This window comes from Carassius auratus, unplaced genomic scaffold (assembly GCF_003368295.1).
Source record: "Carassius auratus strain Wakin unplaced genomic scaffold, ASM336829v1 scaf_tig00216888, whole genome shotgun sequence".
Taxonomy (NCBI): Eukaryota; Metazoa; Chordata; class Actinopteri; order Cypriniformes; family Cyprinidae; genus Carassius; species Carassius auratus.
Genome location: NW_020528786.1, coordinates 35333 through 55406, shown reverse-complemented (window position 1 = coordinate 55406; position 20074 = coordinate 35333). Strand labels below are relative to the sequence as shown.

The 20074-nt window shown below is 38.7% G+C and overlaps 1 protein-coding gene across 1 annotated transcript in view; it reads left to right on the top strand.

Annotated features, from left to right (window-relative positions):
- Positions 1-5909: 5909 nt before the first annotated feature.
- Positions 5910-20074, top strand: part of LOC113099219 (ankyrin repeat and sterile alpha motif domain-containing protein 1B-like) — a 36777-nt gene continuing 22612 nt past the window's right edge. Inside the window, exon 1 of the mRNA XM_026264320.1 lies at positions 5910-6122. The gene's annotated coding sequence lies outside the window, so the exon portion shown is untranslated. The remainder of the gene's footprint in view (positions 6123-20074) is intronic.

The window sequence follows — 20074 nt, the reverse complement described above, 5'->3', positions numbered from 1 at the left end:
AATAAATCTGTTTTAAATTAATGTTATAATGTAATGTAATAATGTTTCAAACTAACATATTAGAATGATTTCTGAAGGATCGTGTGACACTGAAGACTGGTGTAATGAGGGGCATCATAGGAATAAATTGCATTTTAAAATATATTAAAATTGAAAACAGCTATTTTAAATTTAAAATTTAAAATTTTTTTTTTATTATTATTTGTTTTTTATAACTATTGTATTTTTTTATCAAATAAATGCCTTGGTGAGCATAAGAGACTTTTGAAAAACATTATGAAATCTTACCGACCTCAAATATAAAAATAGTTGTAATACTATTTCACAATATTACAGTTTTTTTTTTTTTTTTTTTTTGATAAAATAAATGCAGACTTTTAAAAAAAATATATATCCGTGTGTGCAGAAGACTTTTTGTTGAAGCTATGAACATTGTAGAGGTTCAGGCAATGAGGTAAATGTTGACAGAAATGTCATTTTGGTTGAACTTTTCCATTAATTTCCTTTGATTTCTTCTGGTTTTGCTTGTTTTAGGATCATTTAAGGATAAAAGGTGTTGTAAAACCCTGCAGTCGGTTTGATTTGTGCTCTGAGGCGTCTCATTTTGTAATGAACAGCAGCCCCTCCTTCTTCTGCTGAGTGTGTTCCTGTTGCCTTTTTTAGCAACAGGAACTCTATATTTGGTAATGTTGTTGTTATTGCGGTGATCCTGTTCTTGCAGCTTTGCCTCCGTTGTCATGGAGACGCCAGTTGTACTGAAGTGAGTGAAAGTGTGTGCGTGTGTTTGTGTGTGTTATGTGTGAGATGGAGGGCGATAAAGAGGAATGTTGATAAAGTGTTGCACTATGCATCAAGGTTGTTCAACACCTCAATCTGTATCTTTATCTGAATGAACAAACTGCTTACAGCACTCAGTATTATAACCGGCCTTGAAAACAGGTTATGTTTTGAATTATATTTTAATATTTCACCATAATATTGGTGCACTTTCAAATTCACATCCACACTCTCAGTGGATCAGCTAGTGTCAAAAGAGAACATAGATTTGTAAAGAACACCAGTTCTCTTATAACATTGTAAGATGATTTTATCAGTGTAAACGTAAAAGCTTCTGATTGGATCACCAGAAGCAGATATTAACACAAGGCATATACAAATTCATAGTGTCTCAGAGATTATGCAATGTGACCAAGCGAGTGTCTTTCATATTTTGCGAATGTACAAACCCCCGTTTTAGTCAAATTTCAAGCAAGTTCCCATTACTGTGCAATTAAAGCTGCAGTCGGTAACTTTTGACGCTCTAGCAGTTAATAAACAGAACTGCTTGCGTCTTGCGGAAGAACATCGTAGCCGGAGCTACTTCTCTCTGTTTATGTCTATGAAGAATCACAAAGGTACTGGGTTACTCCGCCGCGGTACCCCCGAAGCAATCTAAAATAGTCCGAATATAAACACTTACTATAGATGCACCCTAGTGATTCAGGACAAGCTAAAAACACGGTTTGGAAAATGGATTCATGGTGTACTCGCTTATTATATACATTTTTCTACATTTTGAACACAAACAAAGTTACGGACCGCAGCTCTGATTGGTTGATTTCTTACCGGGAGCGGTCAGTAACTGCAAATGGCAATAGGACCACTGGGAGGAGCCAGAGGAGCTTGATCTTTTCACAGATTATCTGTCTCATATTCTACTGTCAGGACATAATGACAGGTTTAACAAATATGTAAAAAATATATTTTTACAAAAGTTACCTACTGCAATGTTAAATAAAATTAAATAAAATATGATTTCCATTATTGCAGTTCTTCTCCACCATTTGACTCAAAGGCTCCCTGTTGTTTTAATTTACATATTTTTTTAATTAACAGAAATTGGGAATGCTGATAAATGTATTGATCATAATTTATTTTATGATTTCTGTATATTCAAGAGTCTGATTCTGTATGTTCTTCAGTAAAAATATTTTTTTATTGAGGGGGAAAATAAATATGATTTCAGTTTACATCTGATTTTTTCTTATTTTTGTTTTTAAGATCCTTTTTTTATAATTAAATAATTTTACGGCATATTAATAGTAGGGATACATGATAAATATCACCCAATATTTAATTTGCATCTTTTCAGTAATGCCGGTATAAATATTGTGCAATATCTATCACGCATCCCTAATTAATAGATATTTAATGATATGTATATAGAAGCATATTAATAGATTCACTACAATTTTATTGAATGTAATTTCTGAATTTGTTACAAACATAAAAAATATATTTAAGATATTTAATTATATTGGTAACACTTTATTTTAATAGTCCGCTTTAGAAATTCTACTAACATTAAGTCACTTTTCAACTAAATGCTAACTAGCAGTATTAGTGGACTGTATGCTTAATATTTTAAAAGTCTTAACACTTTATTTTGATGGGTTTACAGTAGAACATACAACAAACTGACTACATGTCAACTTATTGTACTAACCTTAAACCTAACCTAACAGTCTGCTTAGAGAGTTAGTAGACATGTAGTTGCAAGTTAATGAGAATTAGTTGACATGTAGTTGCAAAGTTACTTATTGTTAATAGAATGTCTATCAAAATAAAGTGTAATTGTTATATTTGTAATGTATTTAATCCCATATTATGAGAGTGATGCACATTATGGTAATGAGACTCTGATTTGAACACGTCCTTGTCAAGTGTCATGAGATTCCCTCTGAGATCCTCGTAGATCAACAGTCTGTGTCACTCAATGTGATTGTATTTCCCAAACCAGAGGAGCATATAAAATCAGAGCTGAATGATTCTCCGTAATTATAAATTCTCGCTCTGAGATTTTGAGCTGAATGTGATCTGCATATGCATTGACAGTACTGCATTCTTGAATGCCCCACTGGGAGGTGAAACAGCCGCATTAGTGGCATTTATTGCCCCACAATCCCAGAGCCCACTGAATAATTATCATAATTACCATCCATAAATTAGCGCACAATTTCTCACTCTGCACTCGCTCTCGGAATAATGGGCCAGTGTAATCAAGGTATAGTATTAGTGAGCTAACGCACAGCCACACATGTGAAGCAGGTGTGCGTCCTGTTCCTCCTCTCTGATCTTCACCTCAGAGAGAGGGTGAGTGTGTGTGTGTGTGAGACTGCTGTACAACATTATTAGAGGAGACAGTGGGTGTGTTTGATGAACAGGCATGTTTTGTTTTTTAATTTAACTACAGTCAGCCATGACAGACTCATTAGGAGTTCATGGTGTGAGACAGCAAGTGTGTGAGTAACAGGTTCATTAGCAGCACTTCCTGACACCAAGGTGTGTTTGACAACAAAAATGAAAACTGCCTGAATTAGCAGATTTGGCCAAAACTGTGGCAGATGTGCAAAGTCAAACATTTGCTTAACTGTCTTCTCCACCTCTTTTCCAACAGACAAGGGAAATGAAGGGCTGCAGAGTTTCTGAAAAGTCGTTCAGATCGCACTGAAAAGCAGTATGTAAAGTATACGCAAAATCAAAAACAAGTCAAATTTCTGCTTGGTACAGTAAAATAATAGCATCAGTATTTTCAATAATTGCTGGGATGGGATATATAGACAATGCTGAACAGGACGTTCCAGAATCACAAACGATTCTTAATATTAAATGAAGATCCGCCAATGCCAGAGTGTAGTATCAGAGTGCATATTTTATTAAACTGTGCTAGTTTAAGCTCCCTAAGGAAATTATATTACTCCTAAATACATTTTCTTTTTATAATATTTTGACATGAATATAGCAAAGAAAGCTGATATGTCCTCAAAACACCAACCAACCAACAGTATGCTAATACTAACACTACTAGTAATGATTATTATGTATATTACTATTGATATACTTTGCATAAAAAAGAGGATTAAACCAAGAAAAAAACTGAGCATTGTAAGAAATAGTTACACAAATAGGAGAGCAAAATACAAGCAGATGGAGCAAATGCAAGAAAGGTTGTTTCTTGTAGATTGCACAGACAACAATTAAACCTGCTTTCACCCTCTTTTTACTTCAGTCTTCTTTGCTTTTTCTCCAAAACCATCTTTTTCCAATTCTCTCAGATTTTCTCCTTTTGGTATTTGAGTATTCTTTTTTTCATCTGTGTTTTCAAGTGGTGCCAGATTTCTGCCAAGTGCGTGCGTGTGTGAAATTAAGTCTCTTAAATCAGAGACATTTTTCTCATGCTAATTAATTAATTTGGCATTTTGGACACCTGTGATGCAACAGGAAGTGAAGATGATGCTTATGTAAGGCTTCCTGTGGTTATACAACTGCTTGACTCTGCACATAGTCATCTCTTTTTGTTGTTTTCTCTCCCTGTCTCGCTCTGTCTCTCCCTTTCACTGAGCAGTATGTATCTCACATCCATTCCACCTCCTACTTGCAGGCTTTTTCAGAACTTTGTTCTCTCCTGCTCTTGCAGACAAACTCTGTTGCGTTTTGCATTTGATTTTTGTCGGGATGTCTTTGCAGAGATTGTTAGTAAAGGAAAGCCTCAGAATATCATACAAACTTGAGGGTGGGATCTATTGATTTGAGCCAGTAGCCATCTACTATACAGGCCATCTAGCATGTGCACAGCAAAATGCTGTCAGTCAGACAGAACCACTTAGCAACTAGCAACAAATCCACCTCATTTTTGCATTGTTTCTGTGTTTTGTATGGGCACCATCGGCCAAAAAAGGGGTAACAGTTTTTTATTTTTTTTAAGGGCCAATTCTCACAATTAATTAGCTGCTTCCTAGCATGCACATTACTAGCATATTGACTGTTTATTAGTATTAGATTAGTTTAATTAGTATTATCTTTAGATCCCTTAATCATACCTTGTATCTAAATTTAATAACTATCTTACTAACTATTAATAAGCAGCAATTTAGCAGTTTATTTTGAGACTTTCTGTACCACAAAATGTGGTGCTATTATCTCTGAATTGCAGCTATTACTATTAACTACAATTAGGGTTGGGTGATTTTTTGTTGAAAATTTGCATCGGACGATGTCTACAGTGAAACATTGCGATGGACGATTGCATCAGGGAGCAAGGGAGAGTTGGGGGGTGTGCTCGAAGCGTGAATGCGTATTCAGAAAGGCACGGAAAACAAATAAAGATTGCTAACGGTTGCCTATTAAATTACTGTACCTACATTTACCTTCACTTACCGCTAAGGAGAGAAGACTGAGGATGGTGAATGATTAGCAAAATATGTGGTAAGTACTTCTGCTAACAGATTACCTACGATTGCGAATCTTGAAAGTGAAACTAAAAAGAGATTGCGCATTCAAAAGCAGTTTCAATGCCAGGAATAATACTGGCTCCCTGATGCCCACAATTTATATAGAGTATAATTACATAATGATATAACTGCGAGAGAAAATGTTGAAATATATATCTTCCTCCAATCTCGTACTGATTCCTTTTCCATCAACTGCAGTATCACATCTCAAATCTCACAATGTGACTTAATATCTCATAGTGTGAATTTATATATTTTAAACTTTAGCACACTTCCCTACCTAAGTTAGAAATGTGTTTCCATTGTATTTTTGTTTTAAAACAAGTTTGATCAAATTCCACCTGCCACCCTCAGTCTGCTGCTCTTAATTTTCTTTACATTTTTTGTCGTTCATTTTCACAGTCCAGAATTGTGATACTATTCTTTTCTAGTGACTCCAGCAGCCAGTAATTGGTTATGTTGCACATCATTGCTTTCTACGTGGGCTACGGTGCCTCACAAAAGGCCTCCAATTTCCTCATTTTATTGAAGTGTAAATTCTACATTACAATTTAGATAGAATTGCATAAGGATCTGTTGCAGGAGACTTGACTAATATAAAATAGGCTTATAAAAGTCTCCTCTTTAAGTGACTGATGCTAACATTACACTCTTTCCTGTCGTAGCCAAAGCAACGGACCTCGCTGTCCTCCTCCCAGGACGTCCAGAAACCCCTGCAGAACCACAGCGGTGATCCTTCGGAGGTCAGTTCATCACTCGGCTACGCCAGTTTCACCACCAGCCCCCCTGCCAGCCCTCCCATCAGCCCTGCCAACTGCTCCATCGGATCCGCCGAAGAGTACAGCGTCACTGGTACGACTGTCCTTTCTTTAGCAATTAAATTCCTCTTTATGTCTAGAGGTCAAGATTTTTTAGATATAACCCCTTACAACAAATACAAAAGACACGATTTGAGAAAACTGCTGACATGCAGTAAGAAAATAGAGGTGTAAAAGTGTCGAGTGTCTGAGTGAAGAAATAATGGTAGCTTTGGGATGCATTCGCTTTCTGTTCACAGGGATGCCGACCCCCCTTACGTTTCTCATACAGACATGTTAATTTCAGCAGGAGGCCTCTCTCTTGATTGGCTCAGAGTGCTTGTACTAACAACAGAGTGATTCCCGCTGCTTTGAGCAGCACTACTGTAAAAGTGTGACTAAATTACTCATCAAACCACCTTTTAATGGCTTGAACGGCATTTTAAAGTGCTCCTCCGCACTGTATGAAACCGGCATTTAGAAATGTCCTCAGTCTGAGTTGTTGCACTCATAGAGGCCCGCTGCAAACACACCACCTCAGCAGATGTCAGTGTTTTGGCACGGGTGGTTTCGCTGCCAAGGCCGCCACTTCCTGCCTGTCATTTCCTCAGCATCCACCTACGGCACTGCTGGCCGAGTGGGCAGTTGATGCTGTTTCCATGGTAATGTCATTCCTGGTGCTGAGGTGGGGTAGTCATGGTGACTGACGCTGGTGTACTTCGCAGTCCGTTGAGTTGGAACTAATGCTGCACACATGCTTGTCTGGCACCCGGATCCCCTGACGCATGTATTCAGAGAAAATGGGGAAAAGTAGGAAAGAGGGAAAGAGAGAATCTAATTAGAAGAGTTACTGCTTATTCACTTTTGCCAAGTTTGCTGTTTTCAGTTTAGATACGGTCAGTAACTGTGGGGGATGTTGCAATATCTACCTTTGTTAAAAGTGTTTTTCCCCCTTTTTTACTTTCCTCGTTCAGTCAGGCAGCATCCAAAATGAACACCCACCACTTTTTAGAAAAAGTTGTAGTTGGCAAGTAAATAAAACAGCTATTTGTGAGTTGACCAGTAAAAATATACTTTAAAAAACAACTTTTTCCAGTATTAGTTTATCATGGAGGACTAAAGATGTTATTTTTCCTCCAGATGTGAAATAACTTTAGTTAAACAAATGACCTAGACTGACTCATATCTGCAGTGAGTGACAGAGTCACTTGCACTATTTGTCACTATATATATATAGTACTGTGCAAAAGTCTTAGGCCACTAGAATTTTCCCCAACAAAAAATGGTTTTAAGTCAGTTATTTCTGTTTTGCTGTAGTGTGTGAGTAGGAAATATCAGTTATTTTTGTCATTAAATATAATAATATAATAATATAATATAATAAATTTTTGTTTGCACAAGGCGTCTGACAGAAGCCAGCGCTCCACACAGAGATCTGATCTCATCATCATCCAGTCTGTACTTCTATTAACTTAACTAAACAAAATCAACATTTGGTGTGACCACACTATATGTTAAAAAAAGCTTTTGTCCTGGGTGCACTTGTGCATTGTTTTCAGGTAGCTTTGCAGTTAGGTTTCTTTAAGTGTTTTGGATACATTGCCACAGTTCTTCTGGATTGAGTCTGTCTCAGTTTGTTCTGTTTCTTCATGTTATTCCAGACAGACTGATGATGGTGAGATCATATCTTTGTATGGAGCACTGGCTGTTGTCAGACTCCTTTTGCAAACAAAAATATCACTGGATTATTACTATTAATGGCAAAAATAATGTTTGGAAATGTAAAGAAATATTTCCTACTGACACACTACAGAAAAAGATATAAATAACTGATGTTTTTTTTTTTTTTAATTGTATTGTTTTTTTATTTAATTATTTTGCACAGTGATTTCTACGGCTGGTAAGAAAGATCTATTGCTGGTAAATCCCCCCCCCCCTCCAATTGAAAGGTGCGGCAAAAAGTTAATTTAGAAATTTGCTGTCAGGCTTAGCTGTCAAACTTTTCTACCATTTATTAAATTCAGCCACTCGTATAGATCCCAGTGGGTGTCATTACCTTCATCTCTGTCGCTCCCGAAAACCTCCCCACCTGTGGATGTGTCACAGGAAGACCTGGCAACCCTTTAACCAAAGCCTCATTTGGCCTGTGAGTTACACGACTCTCCCTGGCCACATTACACACCATTCCCTCTGTACACGACAAGCGATCTCTTAAAGAAGGCATACAGTGATAGATAGTGAAGGAAATGTTGCTGCAGCTTACAAAACCCTTTTGGTGCTACAGGGGAGTTTATATCTCTGTTTGTCAGGCCTCTACTGTGAAAAGGGCCTTTTCATCTCAGTTACTGCCAGTCTAACAGGGGGCTTTTCAAATGGAGGGGTCCTCTGCACTTCTCTTTGATGGCGGCTCCCTGACGGTCTGCCCTAATAAACGTGTCCTGTGTCCCACAGTCGCAGGACTTTGTAATAGTAGCGTTTCATTGGACTTGTTTCATCTGGTGACATTAAGTTCTGAGATTCTTTGCCTTGCACAGAAGCAGATTTTTGGGTTATCAACATTGAGATCTCACAGTACGTTCAGTCGATTCAGTACTTTTTAAAAATTCTGCTGGCATATGAAGACAAAAAAGGGCCATCACAGGAATCACATGTTAGCATCTCCTCTGAGAGTCCAAGACATGAATTCCAAGTACGGCTACGATTGAAGTCGCGGATCACAGTCAAAATCACAATAAAGGCATTGAAGTCCTCTTTCTGCAGCTCCAGTAATAGATCTCACATTTTCATGCTTTCGTTCAACCCATTTTTTTTCATCTTCCTCCTCCTCACTATTTATTAGCTTTATAAGGTCCATTGTATTTGTTGCCTTGGCAACTAGTGTTGAGTGAGGAGCGCATTGGAGTTTCTTTGATGCCGTGCCTTCATAGGTGATGAAATGAAGTTTCTGTCATTTCCCTACAGTAGGTGCAAGAGAGATGGTGAGATAGACAGAGGCATGATGAGAGTGTGGAGAAGACAAGTTCTCATCGCTTTGGGTTACCAAAGGTGGTGTATTTTTATCCAGCTGCGCTTGGTGCAAGCGTTATTGATGTGGTGTTTTGTAACCGTGCAAAGAGATGAGTGAGATTTAGCTGCGAGATACAGTCGAGTTGTTCTATTTTTGGTCCCAGGCATGATAACCTGCATCCTTAACCCCCACCCAACTGAAAAGTTAGGCAGTGATTTCATCGGTGGTGGAAGAATTCAATAATGTAATATTTAATTTGCAGTATTGTTTATAGTACAACTGATGCATTTAGCTTTTTTTTTTTTTTTTTACATTTATGCAGTAAATTATTATGATACAGTAACATTAATGTAGCTTCCTTGATGATTTTTTAAATGACTGCCTCAACTCTGAACTTAAGGGCTCAAAGAGATATATAAATATAGACACACACACAAGTGTATCTCAAAAAAAAAAAATATTGTGAAAAATTATTATTATTATTATTATTTTTACTTAATTCAACAAAAAAATAATTTTGCTTTCATTTTGATGATTCTCATGAAAGTCAAAAATCCAGTATCTCAAAATATTAGAATATTTCCTAAGATCAATCAAAAAATAGGATTTGCTAAACAGAAAAACTATGTTCATTTATGCAATCACTTGTTCGGGGCTCCTTTAGCACAAATGACAGCATCAGCTCTCTTCAAGAGCTCATGATCAGACACACGCTGATCTCTCACAACAGTGCTGCAACAGGCCTAATCTTAATCCGATCTGAATCAAACTAATCCTAATAATATTCTTAATTTTGCAGTGTTTGAAGATCAACTGAAGTATGATCTATTTTTATTGATATTAATTGTGGGCATTATTGAGTTCTCAGACAAGTTAGTGTGACTTTCAACTTTGGAGTAGGCCCGGTAGGCTTGGGCCTTCAACAAACACATCACTTGAACCTCTCCCTGCTCTATTTCCGGATACATCGTGGTAAGAAATCATGCCTCCCAAACAATCTAAGACTGCACCTTCTGAGGATGATTCAGTCGTTACAATGAGTGTACTTTCTCAATTAATGGATCAACAGAGAGAATTTTACAGAGAGATGCTTCATCAACAACAAGACAACTTCAAGAGCTTTGTTCAGTTGGTAGTAGATGGAACAAACAAAAGATTGGATGGAGTGATCAGAGATGTTCAAGATATAAAAACTAGTTTGGAATTCACACAACATAAAGTGGATGGATTGATGACTGGTTATAAGGATGTTGAAATAAAAATAAAGCAGTTTGAAAAGGATATTGTCAAGTCAAAGGAGGAACTAGACGGATTCTTTGTCAAACTGGATTATGTGGAAAATCAGATGAAGAGGACAAACATCATTGTGGATGGGATCTCTGATGAAAAAGATGAAAGCTGGATGAAATCAGAGGTGAAAGTTCGTGATATCCTTTCAAGTAAATTGGGGCTAGATGACTCCGAAATGGAAATCGAGCGAGCTCACAGGATCGGACAGTATCAAGAAGGGGGTAAGCCCAGAAAAGTTGTTGTTAAACTTCTACGTTTGAAAGATAAACAGACTATCATGTCATCAGCCAAGAGGTTAAAAGGCACAAACATTTTTATAAATGAAGACTTTTCTGAGGCTCTTCAGTTGAGAAGGAGGGAACTCCTTCCAAAATTAAGAGCTGCCCGGGACAGAGGTGAAAGAGCCTTCCTGAAATATGACAAGTTAGTCATCTTGTCCAGAACTGGAAATACTCAAACATAATTGCAATGCATTTTTAGAATGATTGTGTAATTATTATCTTACATTTTTGTTTGCTGTTTTGTTAGGAAGCAAGACAAGTTTATGGCATCTCTTTTAACAAAATTGTCAAAGAAAGGATTAATTATTGCACATTTAAATATATGTAGCCTCAAGAACAAAATTCATGAGGTGATGAGAATATGCACTGAAGATAATATTCAAGTTTTAGCATTGTCAGAAACACATTTAGATATGGCTATGAGTAATTCTGAGCTTATGATTAATGGTTTTAAATTGTATAGGAAAGACCGGGATAAATATGGTGGTGGAGTAGCCTTTTATATTAGAGAACATTTTGGTGTGTTGTTAAGGGAAGACTTAATGAACAGTTATATTGAAGACATATGGGTAGAGATTTCTGTTCCACACTGTAAACCAATTTTAGCTGGTTGTTGTTATCGGCCTCCTAGTGCTAATGTGCAGTATTTGGATAGAATATGTGAAAGTATGAACAGGGTCACAGATGAAAATAAGGCCATATTTTTATTGGGTGATTTTAATATTGATTGGATGGCTAAAAACTGCTCATTAACAAAAAAGTTAAAATCTATGGCTGATACTTGTAATCTCACACAAATGATTATCCAACCAACAAGAATTGTTATGAAGGCAAACAAGGTTAGTACTTCTAGCTGCATTGACCTTATATTTACCAATGTCCAGGAAATGTGTTCAAAGGCAGTATCAGTGGCAGTTGGCTGTAGTGATCACAATTTGATCGCATTAACTAAAAAGACAAAAATTCCCAAATCAGGAGCCAGGATTTTATTATCTAGGTCATATAAAAGATTCAATCAAGATCTGTTTATTAATGAAGTTCAGAGTGTGCAGTGGACTGAAGTGTGTCAAGAAAAAGATGTTAATAAAGCCTTAAATATTTTTATGGATATAATAAATAAGATAATTGATAAATACGCCCCACTTAGAAAAAGATCAGTAAAAACTAAAAATGCTCCTTGGCTCGATGATGAGCTGAAGTGCTTAATGCTGCAAAGAGACAAGGCAAAGGAGGTAGTACAGAAATTAGGAAGTGACTACAATAAAAAATTCTATTGTAAGTTAAGAAATAGGGTTTCTAAATTAAATCATATTAAAAAAAGGGAATATTATAAGCAAAAAATTAGGTCTGCAGCTGGTGATTCCAAGAAAATATGGAAAACACTGAATGAAATAATGTGTAGGAAGACAAATAATTATCAAGGGTGTGTGGAAAATGAAGGTCAGTTTATTACTAAACCATTAGAGATAGCTAATTATTTTAACACCTTTTTTAACGATAAGGTGAACAATTTAAGATCTAGCATGTATGGCAATGATGTTCAATCAGCCTGTAGTCCTATTTCTAAAATAATGAAAAATAAATTATGCAGTTTTAATTTTAGGTCTGTTGATCAAACTACTGTAGAAGAGATGTTGCTTTCAATTCCAGATGATAAACCTTGTGGAGCTGATCAGTTAGATGGAAAATTGCTAAAAATGGTAGCTAGACAGCTTTCTCAACCGATCTGTCATATTTATAATAGGTGTTTGATTGGTGGCAAATATCCAAATCTTTGGAAAGAATCTAAAATTATTCCATTACTTAAAAAGGGAAAAACAGACTTTTTAGGTTCTAATTGCAGACCAATTAGCATACTTCCAATTTTGAGTAAGCTTTTAGAGAAGATTACCTTCAAGCAAATTTTACAATATTTTAGTACAAATGGATTACTTGCCAATGCTCAACATGCCTATCGACCAGGACACTCCACAAGTACTGCTCTTATACATATGACAGATGAATGGTTAGCATGTCTAGATAATAAGAAACTGGTTGGTGCTGTTTTAATTGATTTTACAGCAGCCTTTGATGTCATTGACCATGATATTCTTATGGCTAAACTAAAATGTTATGGTTTTTCATTGACAGCCCTTAATTGGATGGGAAGCTATCTTTCTAATAGAAAACAGAGAGTGTTTTATAATGGATCTTTTTCAGATGCTAAAAATACTTATTGTGGTGTTCCACAAGGAAGTTGCTTAGGTCCTTTATTGTTTTCTATTTTTATAAATGATTTACCATATGTTGTTAATAATGCTAATATAGTTATGTATGCAGATGACTCTACAATGTTTTCTGCAGCACATTCTTCAGCTGAACTAAAGAAAAATTTGAGTGATGAGCTTTTAACAATTTCTAAATGGGTTCAAATTAACAAATTAATTTTAAATATAGAAAAAACTAAATGCATAATTTTTAGCCAAAAATACAATATTTCTAGGGCTGCAGATTTGAATTTATTTATTGATGGGACGCCAGTGGAACAAGTAACAGATGTTACTTTGTTGGGCGTGATACTTGACAATACATTGTCCTGGTCCAAACATATAGATCATATAGTAAGCAGCATGGGTAAAGGTATAGCAGTAGCCAGGAAATGTTCTGCATTTATTTCGTCTTTGGTTTTAAAAGATGTGGTGCAGTCAATAGTTTTATCGCATCTTGAGTACTGCCCTATAATATGGTCAAGTGCATCAGAAAAGCACTTAAAAAAACTTCAGATTGTTCAGAATAGAGCAGCTAGGTTGGTGCTCCATTATCAATTTCAGGCCAGTGTTGCTGATATGCATAGAAAATTATCATGGCTTTTAGTGAAGGACAAATTACATTTACGAGTGTTGGTATATTTTTATAAGGTAATCAAGTATCACACACCATGTTTTTTCTTTGAAAAGCTTGTATATGTTGGTTTTAGACACGATCATAAAACACGTCAAGTGAGTAAGTCTCAACTGTTTTTACCATGTCCACAATCAAATTTGCTGAAAAAGACTGTATTTTATCGTGGCTCTGCTGCTTGGAATGTTGTTCCTATAAATATACGTAAAAGTAATTCAACACATGTGTTTAAAAGAAATTGTGTAAACATGTTGTTAAAGGTATAGACGTACTTCTGCTTGTGCTGCTACTATTAATATGTATGGGTATAGTTTTGTGATGTGACTGGATTAGCAATTGTATTTTTGTTATTATTTTATTTGTTTGAATGATTTTTTGTATTGTGCAACTCTGTGGACCCCAGGAAGATTAGCAACCACTTTGTGGAAGCTAATGGGGATCCAAATTAACAATAAACAATAAACAATCAGTGTGGTGTGGCATGGAAGTGATCAGCCTGTGGCACTGCTGAGGCACTATTGAGCCTTCAGCTCATCTGTATTTTTTGATCAACTTCTTCTCATCTTTCTCTTTAAAATATCCCATAGATTCCATATGGTAGTTCCCAACCACGTTCCTTGAGGCCCCCCAGCAGTCTCCACTAATGAGCTGATGACCTGAATCAGGTATGCTTGATTAAAGAGACATGCAAAATGTACAATGTTGGGGGACCTCCAGAAATGTGACTGGCCAATCAAGCACAGTCATATCATGGTCAGCAAACCACTTGGAAGTGGATTTGGCAATGTGGTCAAGTGCTATGTCCTGCTGGAAAATGAAAAGAGGCATTTCTATAAAGCTTGTCAGCAGATTGAAACATAAAGTGCTCCATAATCTATTGGTAGATGGCTGCATTGGCTTTGGAATTGAAAAATATACAAAGGAACAACACCAGCAGACTTCACGGCTGCCCAAATCATCGCTGAGTATTTTCTCATTGAATTTCAAGCAGCTTGGATTCTGTGCCTTTCCAGTCTTCCTTCAGACTCCAGACCTTGATTTCGAAATGAAATGCAAAATTAACTTTTATCTGAAAATAGGACTTTGGACCACTGATCAACAGTCCAGTTATGCACAGCTGTTTTTAACATTATTTCTTGATTTCTGAAGAATCATGTGACACTGACAACTAGAGTAATGGCTGCTAAAATTCTGCTTTTCCATCACAGGAATAAATCACATTTTAAAATATGTTACAATATAAAACATTTCATTTAAATGTTAATAATATTTCACAATATCACTGTATTTACTTGGTGAGCAAAAGAGACTTCTTCAAAAACTTTAAAACGTCTTACCAACCCAAAACTTTCGAATTGTAGTGGACAGTTAATTGGTTCCATACAAATTATACAGTATCTTAAATATTTCTTCTGTATGTTGTCAGCCCTTTTAAAAATAAATCTGATGTATTTCTTTATCATCATCATCATCATCATCATCATCATTATTATTTGTATTTATTTATTTAAAATCCTAAAACTTTAAACTTTGCCTGAATTTCCTAGTTTCAATATTAGCTCAGACTTAAATATGACATAAATCATGACACAAATAATAATATATACATTTTATTTAAAAAAAAAATTATTGGTCCACTAGTCTGAAATAAGAATAGATATTGCTTATATGAATTGTGTTACGGATCACTCGGAGGCTGAGGAGTAACAGAATGAGGATGTTTATTAATACAGACACAAGCAGAGGAGCAGGTAGTGATGAGTGAATATGGGGTTGGATCCGTGCAGGTTGGGTGAGGACTTCTTGGAAGGTAGGTGAGCCACACACACTCACACTGGGCAACTGGGTCTTCGGAGAATCGCTGGAGAGAGTAGAAGAGGAGTTAGTCCTCATAGTAAGCATTACAGGAATGATCTTGTCGCGAATGTGACCGGACTATGCTTGAGTGTGTGTGAGACCTTTATGGTGCTGCGGTGATGGGATCGTGAGGAGGATCAGGTGGGTGTGATTTAGAGCTCTGGTGAGGGTGTGCGTTGTGATTGTGTGAAGGTGGAACCTGGCGTGTTTGTAACAGTACCCCCCTCCCCACGGCCCGCTCCTGAGGGCCAGGGACCCAGACGACGTGGTGGGCGTCCTCTTCCCCTGGGAGCTGGTCGGTCGGGATGATTGGATTGGAAGGATTCGAGTAAGGTAGGATCCAGGATGTCGTTGCGTGGGACCCAGGAACCGTATCCTTCCAAGTCCACTAGATATTCCAGCTGACCACCACACAGCTGGGAGTCCAGGATGTCTCTGACTGTGTATGCTGCGCCGTCATCTAGGAGGAGAGGAGGGGGGGGGCGGCTTCAGCTTCGCCAGGTTCTGTGGAGGGAGAGACAGAACGATGGTGAGGTTTTAGGAGTGACACATGGAATGTAGGGTGAATCCGGTATTCAGGGGGAAGCTGGAGATTATAAGTGACCGGATTGATCTGCAGGATGATGGTGAATGGGCCAATGAATCTGGGACTGAGCTTGCGGCAGGGTAGACGCAGGCGGATGTCCTGGGTAGACAGCCAGACCTTCTGACCGGGTTGATAGTTAGGGGCCTCAGGCTGTCGTCCTGCGTCTGCGAAGTGCCCAGTGGTGTGCCCCGTCCCAGACCCTCTCGCTCTCCCTGAACCAGTAGTCAATGGCAGGGACATCCGAGGGTTCACCTGACCAGGGGAATAGAGGTGGTTGGTAGCCGAGTACGCACTGGAAAGGAGTGAGTCCGGTGGTGGGTTGGCGGAGGGAGTTCTGTGCATACTCTGCCCACCCCAGGAATTGGTTCCAGGAGTTCTGGTGGCCGTGACAGAACGTATGGAGGAAGCGTCCGATCTCCTGGACCTTCCTTTCTATCTGCCCGTTCGATTGAGGATGATATCCGGAAGACAGGCTGATGGCCACACCTTGGAGGGAATGGAAGGCTTTCCATACCCGGGAGATGAACTGGGGGCCTCGGTCCGATACGAAATCTTCTGGAATGCCGAAGTACCTGAAGACATGGTTGAACAGTAATTCAGTAGGCCCTTTAGAGGAAAAAGATGACAGGATTTAGAAAATCTATCCACAATGACTAGAATACAGGTATTGTTATCAGAAGGCGGGAGATCTGTAATTAAATTCACCCCTAGGTGTGACCACGGGCGATTAGGAACGGGCAGAGGATGGAGCTTGCCAGATGGTAGATGGCGAGGGCTTTTGGACATGGCGCAGCTGGTACATCCACTCACGTACCTCTTGACATCCGAGGCCATGTTGGGCCACTAGAAGCGTTCCTTCAGCAACGAGAGGGTTTCATTGACCCCCGGGTGACCATTGCTAAGTGACTTATGAGTGGAGTGGATGAGTGGGGTGCGCCGTGTCCTGGGGTGTTAGTAGGAGGCTCGGTTGGAGGAAGAGTTTCAGAAGACCAGGTAATGGGAGAGACAATGATATTTCTCATCGAAAGAGTAGCATCTGGATAGGGCATCAGCCTTTACGTTTTTCACCCCTGGGCGAGATGGTGATTGGAAGCGGGTGAAGAATAACGCCTAGCGGGCCTGTCTGGGATTGAGTCTCTTGGCTACTCGAAGGTACTCTAGGTTCTTATGGTCAGTGAGGACCTGAAATGGGTGTTTGGCTCCCTCTAGCCAATGCCTCCATTCCTCCAGAGCTAGTTTGATGGCCAGCAGTTCCCGATTTCCTATGTCGTAATTTACCTCCGCCGGGTTGAGTTTCCGGGAGAAGAAGGTGCATGGATGTAGGCGGCTGGGATTCCCCTGCTGCTGAGACAGGACCACTCCCACTCCGGTGGTTGAGCAGGGCTCCAGACTGCGACCAAATGGTCGCATTTTGCGACCAAATTTTGAGAGTGTGCGACTGAATTTTACATCCAGTCGCACATGTGCGACCAGTAGATTTGCACACGCACGCAAACACACACACACACTTGCACACACTCGCGTCTCATTGAGTGATGCCTGTCTGTGAGGCGGCAAATGCGTGTGAGAAGAATAGTGAATGGCCACTGTAAGTGGCTAAAATGTGTGGAGGGGGAGGGGCCTAGAGATAATTGAGCGGGGGTAAACATCTGTGGGAAGGAAACCGAGACAAATATCATCACAACCTGATATGTGCGTGCGTCTGAGCTATGAGCAAGCGAACTATTGATTCGTTCTTCCGACCTGCGGCTAGTGTACCAGTGCCAGAGCCTAGTGTCACCGTCAGATGATGATTCGGAGTCAGAGGTTGGTGTGGCTAAAAAAGTCCGCACCAGGGCCGGCCCGTGGTATAGGCAAATGGTAAGGGCGCCACTCATCCATAGGGGCGCCAGAATGAGTGAACGAGTGATTTTTTTTTGTTTTTTTTTGTTTTTTTACATATTTTTTTTATAATAGGCTACTATTTAAAAACCATTAATTCAAAACACTTCCAAATAAAGCAAAAAAAAAAAAAAAATCCGGCTCTTCAATCTTCCCCCGCCCATCGAGTGCTTGAAGTGTGTCAGAAACAGAGTGCGCGCACGATCAGTTGTTGGTAATTTGTTGTGTAGCGTGCCCGACGCCGCATCCAATGTATACAGCACTGCTTTTGTTAACACACAGCTCGTAGAAACGGGCCTGGCAGCTCGCGCCAGTTCTAGACACGGTGAAAGTTTCCTGATTGTGACGGAAGGCCGAATTTACATGACACATTATAAATGAGCATAGTCTGCGATAGATACAGTGCCAAAAAGAAGAGAAGAGGATAAAGACAGAGGTAAAGAGATGTAGTGAAATAGCAATTTATTGCATAGGAGTAAGAAGATACTATAATTTCATGGCAGTTATTTTTACCTTAAACTTAATGTTAGCAGTTGTTCTGAGATCTGAGTCCCCAGACTGTGATTTTGTACAATCAGTTTTAAGACGCATTTTTTATTATCACTTTTTGTTTTGTTTTTTGTTTTGTTTTTTACTCTACAGTTGTGCAGTTTTGGGGGGATACAGTACAGGCCAAAAGTTTGGAAACATTACTATTTTTAATGTTTTTGAAAGAAGTTTCTTCTGCTCATCAAGCCTGCATTTATTTGATCAAAAATACAGAAAAAATGTAATATTGTGTTATATTATTACAACTTAAAATAATTTGTTTTCAATTTATTATACTTTAAATGATCATTTATTTCTGTGATGCAAAGCTGAATTTTCAGCATCATTACTCCATTCTTCAGTGTCACATGTGACATCCAGTCTATCACATGATCCTTTAGAAATCATTCTAATATGATGATTTATTATGAGTGTTGGAAACAGTTCTGCTGTAATGTGTGTGTGTGTGTGTGTGTGTGTGTGTATATATATATATATATATATATATATATATATATATATGCATGAGGCGCCAGGTAAAATCTTGCAAATTGGTCAGGGCCGGTCCACACTCACCATTTTCGAGAAGACTGGCTGTAAGAATTCAGATGGCTGAGGTACTATAATTATTAGAACTACTTTTCACCAAATACAAAAGCCAGCTCGACCTTCAAAGGAAGAATGGCTTAAAACTTAACGAAACATACAACAACGATAAAGCATGCACACAAACTTTTTTACTATGCACATTTTTTATTCTGAGTGTATGGAATTTTGTTTACTATTTGTACTGTCATGACAGCGATGGTGCTGTCAGTTTACCTTGTTGCATCTTCAAAAGTGCAGAATAAAATGTGACACTGAATTTGAAACGGCACATTGTAATTTCTGCATCTATTATTAAAGTATTTATTAGTAATACAGTGGAAATTAGTAGATTTGGTTAGCATGTTGATTTACGGTGTGCGCCCCTAAATTTTCTGGTTGTGCCCCTAAAATTTTCAGTTGGGGGCCACTGTGCTCCTAGTGTAAAAAGTTAGTCTGGAGCCCTGTTGAGGCGTCCACTTCTACCACAAAGGGCTTATCGGGATGGACCAGGAGTGGGGCGGTCGTAATGGCCTCTTTCAGGGTTTGGAAGGCTTCTGTGGTGGAAGGAGTCCAGGAGAGAGACTTAGGTTTCTGGCGGAGGAGACTGGTAAGAGGACTGGTGATGGTACTGAAGTTGCGTATATAGAAATTGGCAAAACCAAGGAACCACTGCAATTCTTTGATGGAGGTTGGAATGGGCCAATTTTTGACTGCGCTCACCTTCCCCTGAGGGCACTGAGGGCTGATGTAAGGAATATTTTTCAGCCTTGAGGTAGAGCTGGTAGTCCCTCAGGTGTTGCAGGACCTCTGCAACATGGGTGTTGATGTTCTGCCAGGCTCCGGGAGTAGATGAGGATATCATCGATATATACCAAGACGGACTTGTGGAGGAAATCCCGGAGCACCTCATGGATGAAATCCTGGAATACGGAGGGAGCGTTAACAAGTCCATACGGCATGATGCAATATTCGTAGTGACCAGTAAGGGTGATGAAGGCGCTCTTCCACTCGTCCCCCTCACGTATCTGGATGAGGTTGTAAGCACTGTGGAGGTCCAACTTGGTAAACACAGTGGCACCACGGAGATGTTCCAAGGCAGCAGGGACGAG